Source organism: Muscardinus avellanarius (genome assembly GCF_963383645.1).
Source record: "Muscardinus avellanarius genome assembly, chromosome: X".
NCBI lineage: Eukaryota > Metazoa > Chordata > Mammalia > Rodentia > Gliridae > Muscardinus > Muscardinus avellanarius.
The window spans coordinates 96,321,506-96,340,353 of NC_137792.1; the positions used below are offsets into that span (position 1 = coordinate 96,321,506).

The window sequence follows — 18,848 nt, forward strand, 5'->3', positions numbered from 1 at the left end:
AATATGTATGTATGTATGTATGTATGTATGTAGGTATGTATGTATATATGTATGTTGGTACTAGAGACTGAACCCAGTGATATAACACTGAGCTATACTCTCTGGATCTTTTTAATTTTTTTTAATTCTAAAGCAGGGGTTTACTAAATTTCTGAAGGTCTTGCTAAGTTGCTGAGGCTGGACATGAACCTGTGACTCTCCTGTTTGTTGCAGCCTCCCAAGTACTGAAATTACAGGAATCTGCCATTATACACAGCTACAAATTTGCTTTGAGATATGACTGAAGGCTTCATCATAAGATCACAAAACTCTATGAATGTATCACTATGAATCTCACAATCATCTATGCAGAGGGAAGAAGGGAGAGAAAGGGCAGGTATGTGGAAGAAAACAGACCAAATATTGCTATGTGTTTATATCACTAAGTGATATATTCATGTCTCTCACTATCATGTATAATTACAGTGTACCAATAACATTTTTAAAAGAGAACAATCATAAGAATATTGAATGTGCAAATGACAACTGCTTTCAGATACAGCTGCATAGGAAGAAACTCAGTCTCTCCTTGAAGACCACCCTAGTTATCTCCGTTGAGTCTCCATGGAATTCTTACTTTAAGCTTAGAAACATGTCCTCTAATGACCTTTCAGTCCAATTTCCTCATCAAGGCCCTTTGTCATTGCTTCTGCCTCCCAGCACCCCCATGAGAACACTCTGGACGATGCACAGCTGTCCTCTGCAGGTGGCCATCCTGAATGGCGCTGTTGTTTGTGGTAGAGTAATAGGCAGGGATGAATTCAGTCTTTCCCCAAATTTGTGACTCACTTTGTCACCTGAGCCATGAAGCAGCACAACTTGTGCTCAGAATCATGTAACATACATAACTTTTGCAGCTGGCTATAATCTCTTTGTCAACCCGTCATTCCCAAATGAAGGCATATGTACTTCTCTATAGGAAATATTTTCTGCTACTCTCTTAGCAATTTTCCAGATCTTTAAGATCTTTTTAAAATTAAAATCATTTTTATTTTAGCATGTCATTTTTTATTATTGTGTGTTAATTGTACCTACTAATAGGTTCAGTGTAATAGTTCAACACATGCATGCAAGCCAAGCATGATGGTAAGCACCTGTAATCCCAAATACTTGGGAGGTAGAGACAGGAGGATCACAGGTTGGAGATCAGCCTCAGCAATTTAGCAAGGCCCTGTTTTAAAATAAAAAATAAAATAGGGACAGGGGTGTAGTTCAAAGGTGGAATTCCTCTGGGTTCAAGCTCCTCCCACCAAAGTGCATATAATATGCACTGATCAAATCCAGAAAATAATTTGTTAAAAATTAGTTTTTTTTATAAAGTTAGTTATTTTGGAAATATAGTTTTGATATGTTAACAGTTTTCTATCTCTTCCTAATAGCTATGCCATTTTTGTTAGTATATCTTCAGATGCATGCCTGTGACCTCAGTCCTTGGAAGGCACAGGCAGTAAGATAACTGGTTCAAGAACAGCCTCAGCAAGTAGTGATACTCTCAGCCACTTAGTGAGACCCTGTTTCAAACTAAAAATAAAAATAGGGCTGAAGATATAGATTGAAGGGAGAATGCCCCTGGGTTCAATTCTCAGTAACACACACACACACACACACACACACACACGACGTTTCAGTTTTTTGTGATATAAGGCATTTATTTGCCATGCCTAAATGACATCAAATATTCCATGTTTATCACCTCCACGCAAATCTTTTGGAAACATCTTTCTCAGAACTATTTTCTAGTCTAATCTTAATTTAGTCAATAGCAAATATCCACAGAGCAAGCATTGGTTATGCATTCACTATGGGTTAGTTGCTGAGAATACAAAGATGACTGACATGAAATCTTCCCTCAAGGAGTGCATAGTCAAGTGCAAGACACAGATAAACAAACCAGTGTTTTTAAATCTATGTGATAAATGGTGTAATGAAAATGTATACAAAAGGCTATGAGAGTATAGTGGTGAAAGTGCATATATCCCGTGGATGGGTGGGAGAAATTCTATCTAGAAGGTAGCTTTTAAGAAGAACCTTGAAACCTCAGTAGGATTTTTGTAGAGCATTTTCGTGGAAATAACATATGTATATCCAAGGAGATATCTATTGAAAAGCACTTTTAAATAGAACTTCAAAAGCTTTAAAATTGATTGCAAGTGGTTTTGTGTTCTATTTGAATATTTCAGAACTACTTCAGATGATTAAGAATATATTCAAATTTGAAGTAGATAGTGAGTATATTTTTCAACCTCCAGATTAGGACATGTGATCTGAAAAGTGTTACTCTAATTTGAGGAATAATAGAATGACGTGATTACATTTGGATTTGTCTGAAAAAAAATCAGGTCATGACATATGCACTCTTAGATATTAGTATATAGGGTCTATGTAAAGAAATTTATGATTATAACCCTTGACAATCAGAGAATTAAATCAGAATGTCTGAACAGTGATTTATGGAATTTGCTGGCTCTTTTGAAACAATTGTATCTGGAGCTCATTGGAAGGCTCTAACATGAAAGTCCGGTCATTACAGTATTTTTTGGCTATAAGTAATAGAACTATATTCTAGGTAGGTCAGAAAAATAGAAAGTGTTGAGGGCTTTGCTATCTAACCCTGGGGTATTTCATGGAACCAAGGAAAGAGTGAAACAATTAAGGTCGGGCTTCATAGTCCATTCTCTGTTACTGTACCAAATATCCTGAGGCTGGATACTTTATAAAGAACAGAAGTAAAAGGCAGGCATGGTCTTACACCTGTAATCCCAGTTCTTGGGAAGCTGAGACAGGAGGACTTCAGGTTTAAGGTCAGCCTCAGCAACTTAGTGAGAACCTCAGTAACTTAACAAAATCATGTTTCAAAATGAAAACGAATGAAGCCGGGAGTGGTGGCACACGCTTGTAATCCAAGAATTTGGGAGACTGAGACAGGAGGATTGAGGTTCACAGACAGCCTCAGCTACTCAGGCCCTTTGCAACTCAGTGAGACCCTGTTTCAAAATAAAGAATAAAAAATCGAGCTGGAGGTATAACTCAAGGCAGAATGCCCCTGGGTTCTGTCCCCAGTACCGCCAAAAAAATAAATAAATAAAAAAAGAAGAAAGAAAGAAAGAAAACTAAAAAGGAATAGGGTATAGCTCAGAGGTAGAATGCCTTGGGTCTAATCCCTAGTACTGCCCCCTGAAAAGAAAATAAAATGAAAGGAAAGAAAAAAAGAGCAGAAGTTTATTTAGATGACAGTTTGAGAAAAGTCCAAGATAAGGTGGGCCTATTTATTTGGCCTCCAGTGAGAGTCCTCTGGTTATACCACAACACCACAGATGACATGGTGAAAGCAGTGTATTCAAAAGAGACAGGTTACATGTAGGCAACAAGAAGGTTCAGGGGACAGGCTGTATCTTTTTGCAACAACCTCTTCTCATGGAAATGAACCAATGTCCTTTAAAATACAACTTTTAGCAAGGCGTTGTGGCATACCCTTGTAATCGCAGTACTTGGGAGGCTGAAACAGGAGGATCCTGCAGGTTCGAAGCCAGCCTCAGCTATTTAGAGAGGCTCTCAGCAACTTAATGAGTCCCTGTTTCCAAACAAATTATAGAATAGGTCAGGGGTGTAGCCCAGAGGTAAAAGTCCTCTGGGTTCCATCCCTAGTACTACAGATTAATTAATTAATTAATTAAAAATATGGCATTAATCCCTCTGAGATTGATGCCCCCAATAATTTTCCACCAGGCTCCATTTATTAATGGTTCTACCACCACAAAAGGGACCAAACTTCCAGCACATGAGCTGCTGAGATACAAACCCTACCTAAATCATAACACTGAAGAACAGCAGAAACTAGGGCACCATGGTAGCATGCCCTGGGAAGCAGGGATCATAAACTCTAGGTGTCAAGCCCCTGCTTGTGAAACAGGGGCTTGTGGTGAGCCTACTTTCTTCTAGCGAATTGTTGTCATACAGGGATTTGACTCCGGGTTGTTGCCAAATCTACTTCAAGCCAGAATTGCAAATTATTTTATTTCCTGGGTTTTAAATATTGGCTGCTAAATCAAATATAAAATAACACACAAAAGACTCTAAAGAACAAAAAAAATCATGTCTGCAGCTTCTGATTCAAGCACTGGTGCTGGCATGATTCAACGAGTTTGTTCTCTCTGCTTCATTCTATTCAAAGTTCACATCCTGGAGAGAGAATTTGATCAGCCCAATTGGAGCCATGGCTCTACCCCAGCCTTTTTATCCATGACTGGGAAATAGAGTCACTTGACACAGACATGGCTATTGGAGGTATCCTCTTTTATGTATAAAAAGGTGTCATTCTCAGAGAATAACAATCATAGGTAGCACATATTCCATCCTCACTATGTGCCAAGACTTGATCTAAGTATTTATTTATTTATTTATTTATTTATTCATGGCAGTACTGGGGATGGAACCCAATGGCATTCTACCTCCAAGCTACACCCCCTACCCTATTTTTTATTCTTTATTTTGAAGCAGGAGCTCACTGAGTTGCAAAGGGCCTCACTAAGTAGCTGAGGCAGTCCTCAAACTGCGATCTTCCTGTCTTAGCCTCCCAAATGCTGGGATTACAAGCGTGCACCACCACGCCTGTCTTTATTTATTTATTTGGTATTAGAGGTTGAATCCAGAGGCATTCTACTGCTGAGCTAGACCGCCAACTCTATTTTATTTTTTATGTTAAAGTATTGTCTCACTAAGTTGCTGAGCCTGGCCTTGAACCTGTGATCCTCCTGCCTCAGCCTTTCAAATACTGGGATTGTAGGTGTATACCACCGAACCCAGCTGGATCTAAGTATTTAATGTACATTATTTCATTTAGGTTTCCTAACAATCTAATGAGGGTACACTCTCTTGTTTCCATATTACCGAAGAGGAAACTGAGGCTCAGAAAATGAGTATCATTTGTTCCTTTGAAACTCATGTTCAAAATTAATATTCATTGTGAAATACTAAGAGGTGGGACCAGCTGGATATGGTGGCACACACCTGTAACCCCAGTACTTGGGTGTCTGAGACAGGAGGATTGAAGGTTTGAGTCAAGCCTAAACAACTTAGTGAGAGCCTGTTTTAAAATGTTAAAGTTTTCAGAAGAGATTTCCCCTTCCGCCCCCATCACTGCTGCTGCTGCTCCCCACGCGTTCCCGAGTGGCCTCATCCTTGTCTCCTTCTCTTCATTATGTCCAGCGGCCTCTCAAAGGCGCTGTGCAGCGACTCCTATGTTGAGCTGAGCCAGTACCAGGACCAGCACTTCCGGGGTGACAATGAAGAACAAGAAAAATGACTGAAGAAAAGCTGTACATTGTATGTTGGGAATCTTTCTTTTTATACAACCGAAGAACAAATTTACGAACTCTTCAGCAAAAGTGGTGACATAAAGAAGATTATTATGGGTTTGGATAAAATGAAAAAACAGCCTGTGGATTCTGTTTTGTGAAATATTATTCAAGAGCAGATGCAGAAAATGCCATGCGGTATATAAATGGAACGCGTCTAGATGTCCGGATCATTCGCACAGGCTGGGATGCAGGCTTTAAGGAGGGCAGGCAGTATGGACGTGGGCGTTCAGGGGGTCAGGTTTGAGATGAGTATCGGCGGGACTATGATGCTGGGAGAGGCGGCTATGGAAAGCTAGTACAAAACCAGTGAAGTGTCGACAGCCCTATCAGTGCAAAACTCACTCCACTGGCCCGCTGGATTTGTTCGAAAGCATCACCAAGGTCTGATCCGTGTCTCTGATGAGCTGGATGCCCCTTCATGGTTTCCTCTGAATTTTTATTAAAAAACAAAAAAATGCCTTTAATTGTAGTCTGAGAATATTGGCCACGTGTCAGGTTACCAGAATGATTTTCAGGCCAAAAATTATGTTCTCTGGAGCTGGGATTGTAGCTCAGAAGCATAGTGCTTGCCTTAGCATCCACGAAACTCTGAGTTAGACCACAGCACCACAAAAACAATATTTCTTTGCAAAAGATTTGATCTGTAATGTTGATAAATCTGTCAGCCAAGAATACAATTCTTTTAGGAAGATTGGAAAAGCGTAAGATTTTGTTTTAACATGCTCGTTTCTAAGTAGGTTCATGATCTACATTGGGGTCTGGAATTATTTTTAACATTTTAAGTTTACATGAGATAAAGTCTGGTGGAATTTGTTTTGTTGTACAGCTTTGCTCTAAATAAGGAACAGGTGTTTGACGACTGATTTTTTTTTCCTCTATTGAGTTCTAATCTTTAAAGGTCAAGGGACCTTTCTAAGTACTTGGCACTAATGCCTGAGGTGGCCCTGGGGATACTCCCTGCTTCTATGTTACATACCAGGAAACAAGGTGCAGGACTTGAAGAAGAGTATTTACTAAACACATTCTTCTAAAGATGTACATGTTTTACCTAAAACTTTAAAAACGAAGGGTTTGTAATATGGAGATCCTCAAATACTCTAATGGATGGGGGAAGATACCAGCAGTAGGAGTGGAGTCAGGAGTTGTGACATCCCCTGACACAAGGAAGGCAGCTTTAAAGGCCATCGGATTTATTCTTTCATTTCAGTGACCTTGGTAGTAGAATGGGTTCTTTAAAAATCTTGAAGATTGAGAGAATGCTTAGTAAGAACAGCGGGGCTTCTTGTAGGAAATATCTTTTTCAGTCAGTTCTCATATTGTGGTCTCCTTTATATTTTCCCCATAATTGTGGTTACTTTAGCCTGCAAAGTGAGCTGATAGTCTCCACAGAGAGGAGAATCTAGAGAATTTATTTTACATTTGTAAGGCAAGAAGTGACTGCTCTCTAATATTGTGAGTGTAATTTTCCTTGACACAAAAATATGATTTTTTGTTCATTTAGCAAAAAAGTACCTTCTAGTAGTTTGTGAAAGTTGGGGCTAAATACCTGAAAGTGAATGTTTCATGCTACTATAAGCGTGGGGGTTTTCATTAAATTCCTATTTTTTAATTTAGTTTAATTTAATTTTTTTTTTGCGGATCTGGGGATGGAACCCAGGGGCATTCGACCTCTGAGCTACAACCCCTGCCCTATATTTTATTCTTTATTTTGAAACAGGGTCTCACTGAGTTGCAGAGGGCCTCACTAAGTAGCTGAGGCTGTCCGCGAACTGCGATCCTACGGTCTCAGCCTCCCGAATGCTGGGATTACAAGTATGCGACACCACGCCCGGCTCTATTTTTTTAATTTTAGAAAAGCTCTAACAGTTGTTAAGCTCTTAAGAAGAAATCCTTTATTTTTTCCCATTTTCTTTTTTAAAAAAATATTTTGTAGCACTGGAGATAGAACTCAAAGGCATTCTACCTCTGAGCTATATCCTAGCCCAATTTTTTTTTTTTTTTTTTGTTGTACGGGGGTTCCTGGAAGCCCTTCTACCTCCGGGCTATACTCCCAGACCTATTTTTTACATTTTTTAAATTTGGAAACAGGGTCTCCTAAGCCAGTGGGCGCAACCTGCGCGATCATCCTGTCTCTGCCTCCCAAGCGTGGGGATTACAAGCATGCACCACCACGCCTGGCATCCTAGCCCTGGTTTTATTTTTTTGTTTTTTAAACTGGCTCTTGATGTGTTCTTGAGGCTGGCCTCAAATTTGCGCTCCTCTTGTCTCAGCCTTCCAAGTAGTGGGATTGGAGGTTGTGCATCACCACACTCAACTGGAAGAATCTATTTTAATTTTTTTATTTAATCAGGATATACTGTTAATTTTTAACATTTGCTTTTAAACTGTAGTTCAATGTATTTTATATTCTTCTATAGTGAAACATAACTGAGATTTCTATAGCCTTAAAACCAAAGACTATGGTTCTTATTTGAATTGTGTCTTCTGTAACAGATTTCAATAAAGTTGGGCCAACCTAAAACAAAAGTTTTCAAAAGGACTGGAAGTGTATCTTAGAGGCAGAATGCCCCTGGGTTCAATCCTCAGTACCAATCAACAAAACGAAAAGAAGATTTAATGGACTAGTTCATTCATGTGATTAATGAATTAATGGGTTATTCTCTCTCTCTCCTTTAGATTAAACCCAAGGCTATTCTACCTCCAAGCTACATCCCCATCCTTTTCTAATTTTTATGTGGAAACAAAGTCTTAGTTGCTGAGGTTGGCCTTGAACTGGGGGTTCTTCTGTCTCAGCCTCCAAAGTATTGGAATTATAGGCATGTGCCCAGCTGTTACTGGGTTATCTTGATAGTAGGTCTGCTTTAAATGTCAGATAGATAGTTCTCTCACCACGTGATGCCCTGAGATGCCTCAGAATTCTGCTAACAAGGTCATCACCAGATACAGTCCCTTGACCTTGGGTCAGAAGTATGGACTAAAATGAACTCTGTGTGTGTGTGTGTGTGTGTGTGTGTGTGTGTGTGTGTGTGTGTGTGTGATGCTGGGGATTTAACCCAGGGCCATTCTACCTCTGAGCTATATCCCCAGCCCTAGTTTATTTTTTACTTTAAAACAGGGTCTTACTAATTTGTGAAGGCTCTCTCTCACTAAGTTCCTGGAGATGTCCTCAAATGTATGATCCTCCTGTCTCTGTCTCCCAAGTACTGGGATTACAAGCATGCACCACCATGCCTGGCTGAATTTTTTTTAAATAACTTACCAAGTCTGTGGTATCATATTATTGGCAACAGAAATAATATATTTAAGGTATTTACCTGAAATCACAGACCTAGAAGTGGGAAATCCCGCAGTGTACTCCCAGATCCATTGCATTCTTAAAAGAAGTGAGATTTGAATCAGGTAGCCACCCCACTTATTTGATTGAGTGGGAGGTTTAAGGAAGCATATGGATGACATCGTTAAGGATAATGGCCATCCGTCAGTCTTTCAGGTTCTGATATCCAGGAAGTTGAGTCTCAGGTGGAGGAGTGGCTTACTCAAGGTCTCAGAGCTAATAATACAGGACAGGAAGCTCTCCAGATCCTCAGTCCTTTCCAAGACAGTGTCCCATTCTCAGTCAGTCATTCTCAATATTCATGCTCCTCAATACATCATTAAAATTTCTGGAGTCTCAGCCAGCTGCAGTGGTGCATCCTGTAATACCAGTACTTGAGAGGCTAGGGCAGGAGGACCACAGGTTCAAGGCCAGCCTCAGCAATTTAGCAAGACCCTCAACTACTTAGCAAGACCCTGTTTCAAAACAAAAAGGGAGCATACTGTCAATTGTCATCCTTGCCATACCTTCAGCCTAGCCTTGGGTTGAAAGCACAGGCTGATCTTACAAATGAAAAAAATGGCTTCAGGAAAGTGCTGGTGCTTGAACCAGAATTGACTACTGGTCTGGAACTTCAAAACATGTAGGGAAATATCCGACTTGGTGGAAAAATTGGAATTAGACAGAGTTTTTAAGTCTCTCACTAGGCCTCTCTCCTTGTATCACTATCTTATCTGAGGAATTAATCTTTCCTACTCATTCCCATTGATTAAGGCTAACCTTTGCCCAGGAAACCAGTGTTATCATCAGATAAACTCAATTGAGACTTCTGTATCCAAAGAGAGTTGATACATGTATGGGCTTTAAGAAATCCAAGAATTTTCTGAAATGTGAGGATGTGCATTGTCTTAAAAAGAGCTGTCACAGATCTAATTGGATAGTTACTGGACCTATGATCTTTGAAAAATGCAAACCATTGGCTTAGAAGCTTTAAGGTAAAGGAAAAAAATACACTTGTAATTGTGCCACTTCAGGGACACTATGCTAGGGTGGATGGCAGAGATTTTTCTGGAGTCCTTAAAAACCACATGGGATTCATGAATAAAGTCACAGAGAGTTGTCCCAGGAGAGGTAGGCCATCTTGAAATGGACTGAAGGAAACAGGGAGGAGGGCAGCAGCAGAGATGCCAGGAGATCTGAAGAGGGCTGAAGTCAAATCAAAGCCAGACATTTGGGAAAAAAAACCAAGCCGAAGAGCCCATCTGATCATTCTCAGCAGTGCCCAGCTGAGTGAGAGGGATGGAATCTAAATGGCTGAGAGCAGAGCTGTCTTGAAGATTTGTGTTTAACTGTGATATTTAATATTCTTTTGCAAGGCAAAACAGTAGCAATCAATGTGAAAGTAGGGGAGCAGCTGCTGCTTCCCAAACATTGTCAACAAGACAGAAATGTGTGAGGTGTTATGAATAATGGCTGTGATTAAAGCAGTACAGCGATTCTGGTAGGATAAGCAGGGCTCCCGGGGTTATGATTATTAAGTTCAATCTTAGAAGCATTACCTCTGTGAATATATGCATGCATGCAAGTGCATGTCGATTGGACACCTGTGTGCACATAGGCCTATGGATACAAATATAGAGAGTGGGGAGAAACAAGAGAAAAGAACAGAATCTGGAGAATAAATAAATCATAACAAAGAAGGGAGAAGGTGAGCTAGAGTGATACAATGGTGGAAAATGATAAGAGGAAAAGGGGGATGATGGAGAAGATAGAAAAGTGAAAGTGTTAACTTTTTGTTCTATGAGTCAAGAGGCAGAAATGTACCTTACCTATAAAAATAAAGTAGGTTACATACACCCACACACAAACACATTTTAATCACTTTCACTGCATACTATTTTCTGCAATAATTCTTTTTCTCATTTTCCTTATTTACTGCTTCATCTACTGAAGTGCAAGCTCCATAAAGTCGATAACCACATTTATCTCATTTACAACTTGTGTCAGTTATTATAGGGTACATTGTGCTGCAATAACACATGGTCCCCCACAACAAAGATTTATTTCTTGTTCATATTTCTTGTTGGCTATGGGTTGTTTGTGGTTCTGGCCTATAACTTCACTCTCTGACCCAGTTTGCCAGTGTAAAATAGTATCTAGGATATTGATCGTCTCATGTAACTGAGAAGACAAATCTTAGCATTATGACTCTATGGTTCTTAGAGGATCTGTATGGAAGTGACGTAGCCACATTTCATTGGCCAAAACAAGTCATATGACCACTCTTAAATTTATCAGAGTGGAGATGTGTAATGTACTCTCAGGAGTGTATGATGAAAATTTTGTAGCAATAAAATCTGCTACACCACTGCATTCTTGGCATCTAGCACAGATCACCTTATCAATGGAGCCTGAGGTACTTGGCTGTTAGGAAGCTTTGTTCTAATGTGGGACCGCCCATAAGAACTTTTTCCTGGTTCATGTTATGTGATATAGAAAATTAGTATTTTCTACATGTTATATAATGTGTAAACAAAAGCATCTTTAGTCAAATTTGTTCTTTTGATTGCTGTTTAGTACAGAATCCAAGTGAAAACCATGCACTTTTTTTTGTAGCACTGGGAATAGAATCAAGGGGGTTTCTACCTCTGAGCTACACCTCCAGCCCTACTTTAATATTATTTTTTGTGGTACTGGAGATGGAATCCAGGGGCATTCTACCTCTGAGTTACACCCCCACCCCTATCTTTAATCTTTTTATTTTATTTTTATTTTTTTGCAGATCTGAGAATGAAACCCAGCAGGATTCTACCTCTGAGCTACAACCCCAGCATTATTTTGTATTCTTTATTTTGAAACAGAGTCTCACTAGGTTGCAGAGAGCTTCACTTAGTAGCTAAGGCTGTCCGGGAACCACAGATCCTCTGGTCTCAGCCTCCAGAATATTGGGATTATAAGCGTGTGCCACCATGCACCACCATGCTCAGCTATTATTTTATTTATTTATTTATTTATTCACTTACTTATTTTTTATTTTTTGCGGTACTGGGGATGGAACCCAGGGGCACTGTACCTCTAAGCCAAACCCCCAGCCCTATTTTCTAGTCTTTTTATTTTTGAAACGGGTCTCACTGATTTCTAAAGGGCCTTGCTAAATAGCTGAAGCTGTCCAGGAACAGTGATCCTCTGGTTTCTGTCTCCTGAATGCTGGGATTACAAGTGTGCGCCATCACGCCTGGCCTCCAAGCACTTCTTATACAAAGGCAGCTTTAAGAAAAATCCTATAACCTTTCGTTTGTTAAGCTCCTTCACTATCAAAACCTCAAAACCATTGTTAGGTGGAGAAGAGCAGGGCTGGGTAAGCCTAGGCAAGAGGCTTTCGAGATTTTCTAAATAATTCATGGAAGTGGAGATTTTATTATTATTCCTAAGTCTACAATCCAGGACAGTGTGGGAGAAACAATGAACTATGAGACGTCAAAGAAGCAGGTCAAACTCATCATACCCAGAGCTGAATTTCTAATATTCCCCCACCCCAATTCTGCTTTGTCTTTAGCCTTTTCCATTTTATTAAATGGCAACTCCTCCCAGTTGCCCAAGCCAAACATTTTCATGCTGTCCTTGAATGTTCCCTCTGCTGGTATCTGTCTCTGTTTCTCTCTCTCTTTCATATGCTGCATCCAATATATCAGCAAATGCTGGAGGTTCTGCCTTCAAAATATATCCAGACTTTAATGATATTTAATTATCTCCATTTCTATCACCTTAGTCTAAAGCACCATCATGTCATGGCTGGATTACCAGAGGATCTGCTACCGCTGTCATCTATTGCTCTGATGATATTGCCAAACAACCCCAAAATGTCAATTGCTTACAACAAACATGTCCTTTGCTTGCTCATGATCTGAAGTCAACTGGGATGCTTCTGCTTCAGGCTGAGAGTCAGGATTGTATCCCTTCGGTCTGTCACTAGCAGCTGGTTGGGCCATGTTCCCCTAGCAGATGGCAGGTGCACAGGCGGCCACACTAAATCATACAAACACATTTTAAATATTTGCTAGAATCTTGTCCATGGGAATCCCATTGGACACAGCTAGTTACATGGGCACACTCAGCATCAGTTTGATGGCAAAATACATTCATCATGCTCTGGAATTGCTGCAAAGTCACATGGCAGGGAGATTCATATAATATTCAATGGCAGGAGAGCCGGGTGTGGTGGTGCACACTTTAATACCAACATTTGGGAGGTTGAGACAAGAGGATAGTGGTTCTCAGCCAGCCTCAGCTACTACTTAGTGAGGCCATTTGCAAGTCAATGAGACCCTGTTTCAAAATAAAGAATAAAAAATAGGGCTGGGGTGTAGCTCAGAGGTAGAATGCCCCTGGGTTCCATCCCAAGTAACTAACACACACACACACACACACACACACACACACACACACACACATACACACAAATCTATGGCAGGAAGAAAGTGAAAAACTGAGAACAATTATGCAAACCACCATGCTCCTGAGCTGTTTTACTTGAGTTCATCCTTTTCTCAAGTCTATTCTTAGCACAGCTCCTTTTCTCACCTCTTCCAGGTCTTTGCTCAGTTTTGCAGGGAGGATTTCCTTGTGCATACTACTTAAAATGATAACCCCCAACCAGTCTAGTTCTGTGAATCTCTTTTCCTGTTTTATTTCCATAGGATTGATCACCTAAGGTCCTGTGTATTTTGACTATTTGTCTCCTTCATGTTAATAGAATATAAGCTTCTGGAGAGCAGGTATTTTGATCTGATTTATTCGCTGCTATATCTGAATGCTTAGAACATCACCTGGTATATAGTAGCCCACAATAAATAATTAAAAAAATTTTGTGGGTCTGGAGATGGAACCCAGGGGCATTTTACCTCCAAGCTACACCCCCTGCCCTATTTTTTATTCTTCATTTTGAAACCAGGTCTCACTGAGTTGCAGAGGGCCTCACTAAGTAGCTGAGGCTGTCCGCAAACCGCGATCCTCCGGTCTCAGCCTCCCGAATGCTGGGATTAAAAGTGTACGCCACCACGCCAGCAATAAATACTTTTTTATTGGTGCATTGTAGTCATACATTTTAGTAGGGTACAAGATGGTAGAGGCATATATGCACGTATCACTCATTTAGTCCTTCCCTAATTCTCACCCCATTCCCTCCCCCTCCCTCCTTCTCATGTTTTGCTTAGTAATTGACTTGATATGTTTGTGAATGTATACCATGTACATTAGGGAATTTCTCTCTTTTCCCTCCCCATTCCCCTCAGTTAGGTCACCTTATTTGCTTATCTATGGTTTCTTTTTCTTTGTCTAGAGTATTTTCCTATGACCTATTTTCTACCTAGCTTCTGCATATTAGGGAGAGCATCTGATTTTTTACTTTTTGTGATTGACTAAACTCACTTAGCATAATGTTTTCCAGTTTCATCCATTTATCTGCAAATGACCCACAATAAATATTGAATAAATGAATGCGTGACTGAGTTACTGATGGCAGGAACAGGGATCTGAATGTGCCCAAGGTAGGAAGAGGCTAAGTATGGCAGTGGATTATGGTTCTCTATTCCAAAGTCCCTGCCATTTATAAGTGGAGAAAAGGAGATAACAAAAGCATCCTTGGAGGAGGGAGATGATGGAACATCTCTTTTCATGGTCATTTAGGGACTATAGGCAATGAGGTAACATGAAAACTTGGGACTAAAGGTCTGTCATACCTCTTTCCCATCTGTCCCCACTCACCTGCCGAGAGGCAGAGCCAGGCTGCCATTCAGGTTTCCTGAAGTTCCTCTTGTCTACACTCCTCCCTGACACTACACAGTTACAATCTCCAATGGCTGAAAGCAACAGTGCCTGCCAGGCTGGCTGGTCTTCCCTGTGTGGATCCCAGTGGGTCTTGGGAGAAAACCCAAGATTGAGGAGCCACCTTGGTTCCTGTGTCAGAAGACAAAAGCAATTCCATGGTACCTGCACAGGATTTTCTAAATAATTGGGGTTTGAAAGACTTGGTTGAGCTATGGAGGGAACATTGGAACACTTAGAAGGATCAAGCCTGGGAATAGATTGCAATAATTACTAAGCATCCTTTTTATTTTTGTACTGGGTATTGAACCCAGGGACATTCTATCTCTGAGATACACCCCAGCCCTATTTATTTATTTATTTATTTATTTATTTATTTATTTATGAAGAAGGCCTTGCTAAGTTGCTGTGTCTGATCTCAAACCTTTGATCTTCCTGTCTCAGCCTCCCAAGTACTGGAATTACAGGCACACCCCCCTGAGTCTGGCTTCAATACTTGTTAAGCATAGAAAGTGGGGCCATTGGTTGCAGCATATTGGTAAAAATAGCTGCAAGTTTTGGCTTTTTAAAAACCAGTTATTAAGCTGGGCATGGTGGTGCATGTTTGTAACCCCAGTATTTGGGAGACTGAGACAGGAGGATTGCAGTTTGCAGCCAGCCTCAGCTACTACTTAGTGAGGCCCTTTGCAACTCAGTGAGACTCTGTTTCAAAATAAAGAATAAAAAATAGGGCTGGGAGTGTATCTCGGAGGTAGAATGCCCCTGAGTTCCATCCTCAGTACTGCAAAAAAAAAAAAAAGAATTCTTGTGTTAATATGTATATCTGTATATGTGTACACATGAATATTGTATAAATATGCATACATACACATATCAACCTGCGTATGAGACAATATCTTGACACATAGTTCAATTTAGTAGTATGTATATTGTATATATTGTTACTATGGTAGTTTCCAAGGAAGACCTCCATTAATTACTTCTTTCACTGTATATGTATGCATGCCACATCATTCATTAAAGAGTTGTTATGGTTTGGATATAGAATGTCCCCCAGAAAAGCTCCTGTACTGGCAATGAAAAAAAATGATCAGTTGAAATAATTAAATCAGGGCTCTAATGTCATCAGTGGAAAAATAATTTGAATGGACTCACTGAGTGCTAACTGTAGGCAAGAAGGGTATGGCTGGAGAAAGTTGTTCACTGGGGGGTGTGGTCTTGGGAACTATATCTATCTCTGGTACCTTCCTCACACCCTCTCTACTTTCCAGTTGCCATGATCTAGGTAGCTTTCTTTCCCCATTACCTGATGCCATGATGTTTCTACCTTAGATCTAGATGACCATGGACTGAGCCTCTGAAACTGTAAGCCCAAATAAACCTTTCTTCCTCTAATTCATTCTTACCAGGTATTTCAGTCACAGCAACAAAAAATCTGACTAAAACAAGTCCATTTTTCTTTTTGTATATGTGTTTGATACTGGGGATTGATCCCAGGGGGCACTGCACTACTGACCTGCACACTCAGCTTTATTTATTTATTTATTTATTTATTTATTTATTTGCTGGTATTAGGGATTGAACTCAGGTGAATTCTACCTCTGAGCTACACCCTTAGGCCTATTTTTTTTTAATTTTGAAACAGAGTTTCACTAAGTTACTGAGGGCATCACTAAGTAGCTGCGGCTGGCTGCGAACCTACTATCCTCCTGTATCAGTATCAGCCTCCCAAGTACTGAAGTTCCAAGCATGCACCACCATGTTGTACCACCACAGGGTCTCACTAAGTTTCTGAGGCTGACCTCAAACCTACAATCTTCCTATCTCAGCTTCCTGAGTACTGGGATTACAGGCATGTGCCACAACACCCATTTTTGAGTTTTTTTTTTTTTTTCTCTTCTTGAATCTAGTTTGGTCCCATGTCTTATGTTGACTAGCAGAATGTGATAATGCTTTGCCCAGTTCTAGGCCTCAAACTTTTCTCTTTCTTTCAGGGATACCCTGCTACCATGTAAGAAGCCTGACTACTCTGAGCCTACCATTGCTGTGAGGAAGCCCAAGCTAGCCATACAGAAAGCCTATGTGGAGAGAGTCTAAGAACTTAATAGATAGTGAGAATTGAGGCCCCAGACAGAGCCCTCCAGTCAAACCATCCTGCAGCTGAGACTCCAGGCATTTGGGTGAAGAGAAAAGCCATTGATGCTGTGTTCGATTCCCAGCTCACAGAATCATGAACAAGTAAAATGATCATGGCTTCAAGCAATTAAGTTTGGGGGTAGTTCAGTAACAACAGAAAGTGAGGAGTGAGAAGCAGACCAATGTAGCATCAAGGCCATGGACTCTGCATAAAGGCTGTCCAGGTACCAGCTGTATGATTTCAAGTGTGTCACTGGATTTCTCTATACTTAATGTCCTTTGCCTTTAAAACAGGGTTAGCACATCTCAGATCTGAGCTGTGATGGCTGAGTTCCTGTATGTAAAGTTCTTTGAATTCTGTCTGGAACATAACACGCACTATATAAGTGTTAGTTATCATTGTGATAACGATGGTGTGAAATTTCATTTACAGGTCAATCACATTCACATTTGATCTATTCTATCCCTGGAATCCCCAAGGAACAACACCACTAAAAATATTAATGTAGGAAAAAACAAAACGATAACCTCCCTAGATAATAGCCTTTGCGTGGGGTGTGCACTTGTAATTTTTGGATTTAATTAAAGGCCCCAGATCACTCATGAATGGCATAAGAAAGGAAGAGAGAATTGTTCCCCATCCTCCATTCAATTTTCCTCTGTATTTTCATTTTGCATAGGCAAATGTTCAAGTTTTCCTTCCTCAAGCATACATCTGCAGACTGTCATGAGAGTAGAGGAAAAAGACAGCTTAGAAACCCACAGAGAGGCAGAGGAGACCAATTTAGAGCAAGGCAAATCCCACAGATAATCCACAAAGTGGATAATTCACAGGAGGAATCGAGGACTAACTTTCATAAATTACTATTTCCCCAGCATTCCCAGTGGCCAGGAAATTTCCTGTAGCCTCTCCAGGCTTCTACCTCTGCTAGAAGGGAATAACACAATCCCTGGGAGAATTGGCTGAAATATGAAATAAAGTAGATAATAGGTATTTCCACCCTTGGAAACTCGGGCTGCCAAAGTGGAGGGGAGGTGGGTGTTGAGTGTTCATCTGACTAATCTGTTAACCAGCAGTGTGCAGGCAGTGCCCAGGTAGTAGGAGGCAATTGGAGGAAAGATCTGAGCCTATGAAAAATGTGATGCAAATGGAGGTTGCAAGGATCTAAGAGGCCCAGGGGACATAACTCTAGTCCAAAAGATGGGGAGGGTCGGAATGAAAGTTGAAGGCCCGCAGAGTCCTTCCCCTGCCTCTTCTGATCCCTACCTCTGCCTATATCTAATCCACTCATTTTGCCCGCTGCCTCCTTCTTCCCATGCCAAGTTTTTTTTCCCTCTGTGCATGCCTCCATTGGCTGATACTCTCCAAACACCAAAATGATAACCCCCCTTCCACTGGATCTCTCCCGGTGTACTCAAAGCTGCCATTTCTTTGGAGGGCTGAACACATTCAAATGGAAACTCCTAAATCAAGCCCAGGTGAGAGAAGCAAGAAAGAGCTACCCTTAGCACAAAGCCACACACCTGTAATTCCAGTACTAGGCAGGGAAAGGAGGACTGCAAATTTGAGACCAGCCTCAGCAACTCAGAGAAACCCTCGGCAATTTAGCGAGAGCCTGTTTCAAAATAAAAAATAAGAGGGCTTGAGATGGGATGCTCCTGGGTTCAATCCCTAGTACTGTAACAACAGCAACAGAACAAATAAAAGAAACAAAAAAAAAGAAAGAAGGGAAAGAACAATCACTGAGTGAGGTGTGTAACAGGTGGAGGCAGAGGAACCATGAAGCCTCTAGAATTCAATCCTGCCTGGATAAGCAGGGAAGGGAGAGGTGGATGAGCAGCTGCCTTGACTGCTGGGGGAGCCTCAGTTCCCCCAGGAGGTTACTTGGAACACTTAGGACCCAGGGTGCTGGAGAGGGTCTGTAGCTAATAAATGCCAGGCTCGTGGCGTGAGAAATGTTGAAGGGCCAGTATGGACTGTGATGAGAATGGAAAAAAACCCAAAAGCCCTATCCCTAGGGAGCTACCAATTGCTGTGTCACTTGGCTGTCTGTATTCCAACAGGGCCACTGCTGGCCTGGCACATGATGTTGCAAGGAGCAAAAATAGCCTCTGGTAACTGCAAGAGGATCTGTTTATAGAGTTCCGGCCCTCACACCACCTGTGAGTTACACCCGACC

General features: G+C 40.9%; 1 pseudogene across 1 annotated transcript; it reads left to right on the plus strand.

Moving 5' to 3' along the window:
- Positions 1-5,236: 5,236 nt before the first annotated feature.
- On the plus strand, positions 5,237-5,706 carry LOC308279302 (nuclear cap-binding protein subunit 2-like; annotated as a pseudogene). Its single transcript has 2 exons — positions 5,237-5,354; positions 5,513-5,706. The product of its transcript is annotated as a nuclear cap-binding protein subunit 2-like (transcript).
- The last annotated feature ends 13,142 nt before the right edge of the window (positions 5,707-18,848 follow it).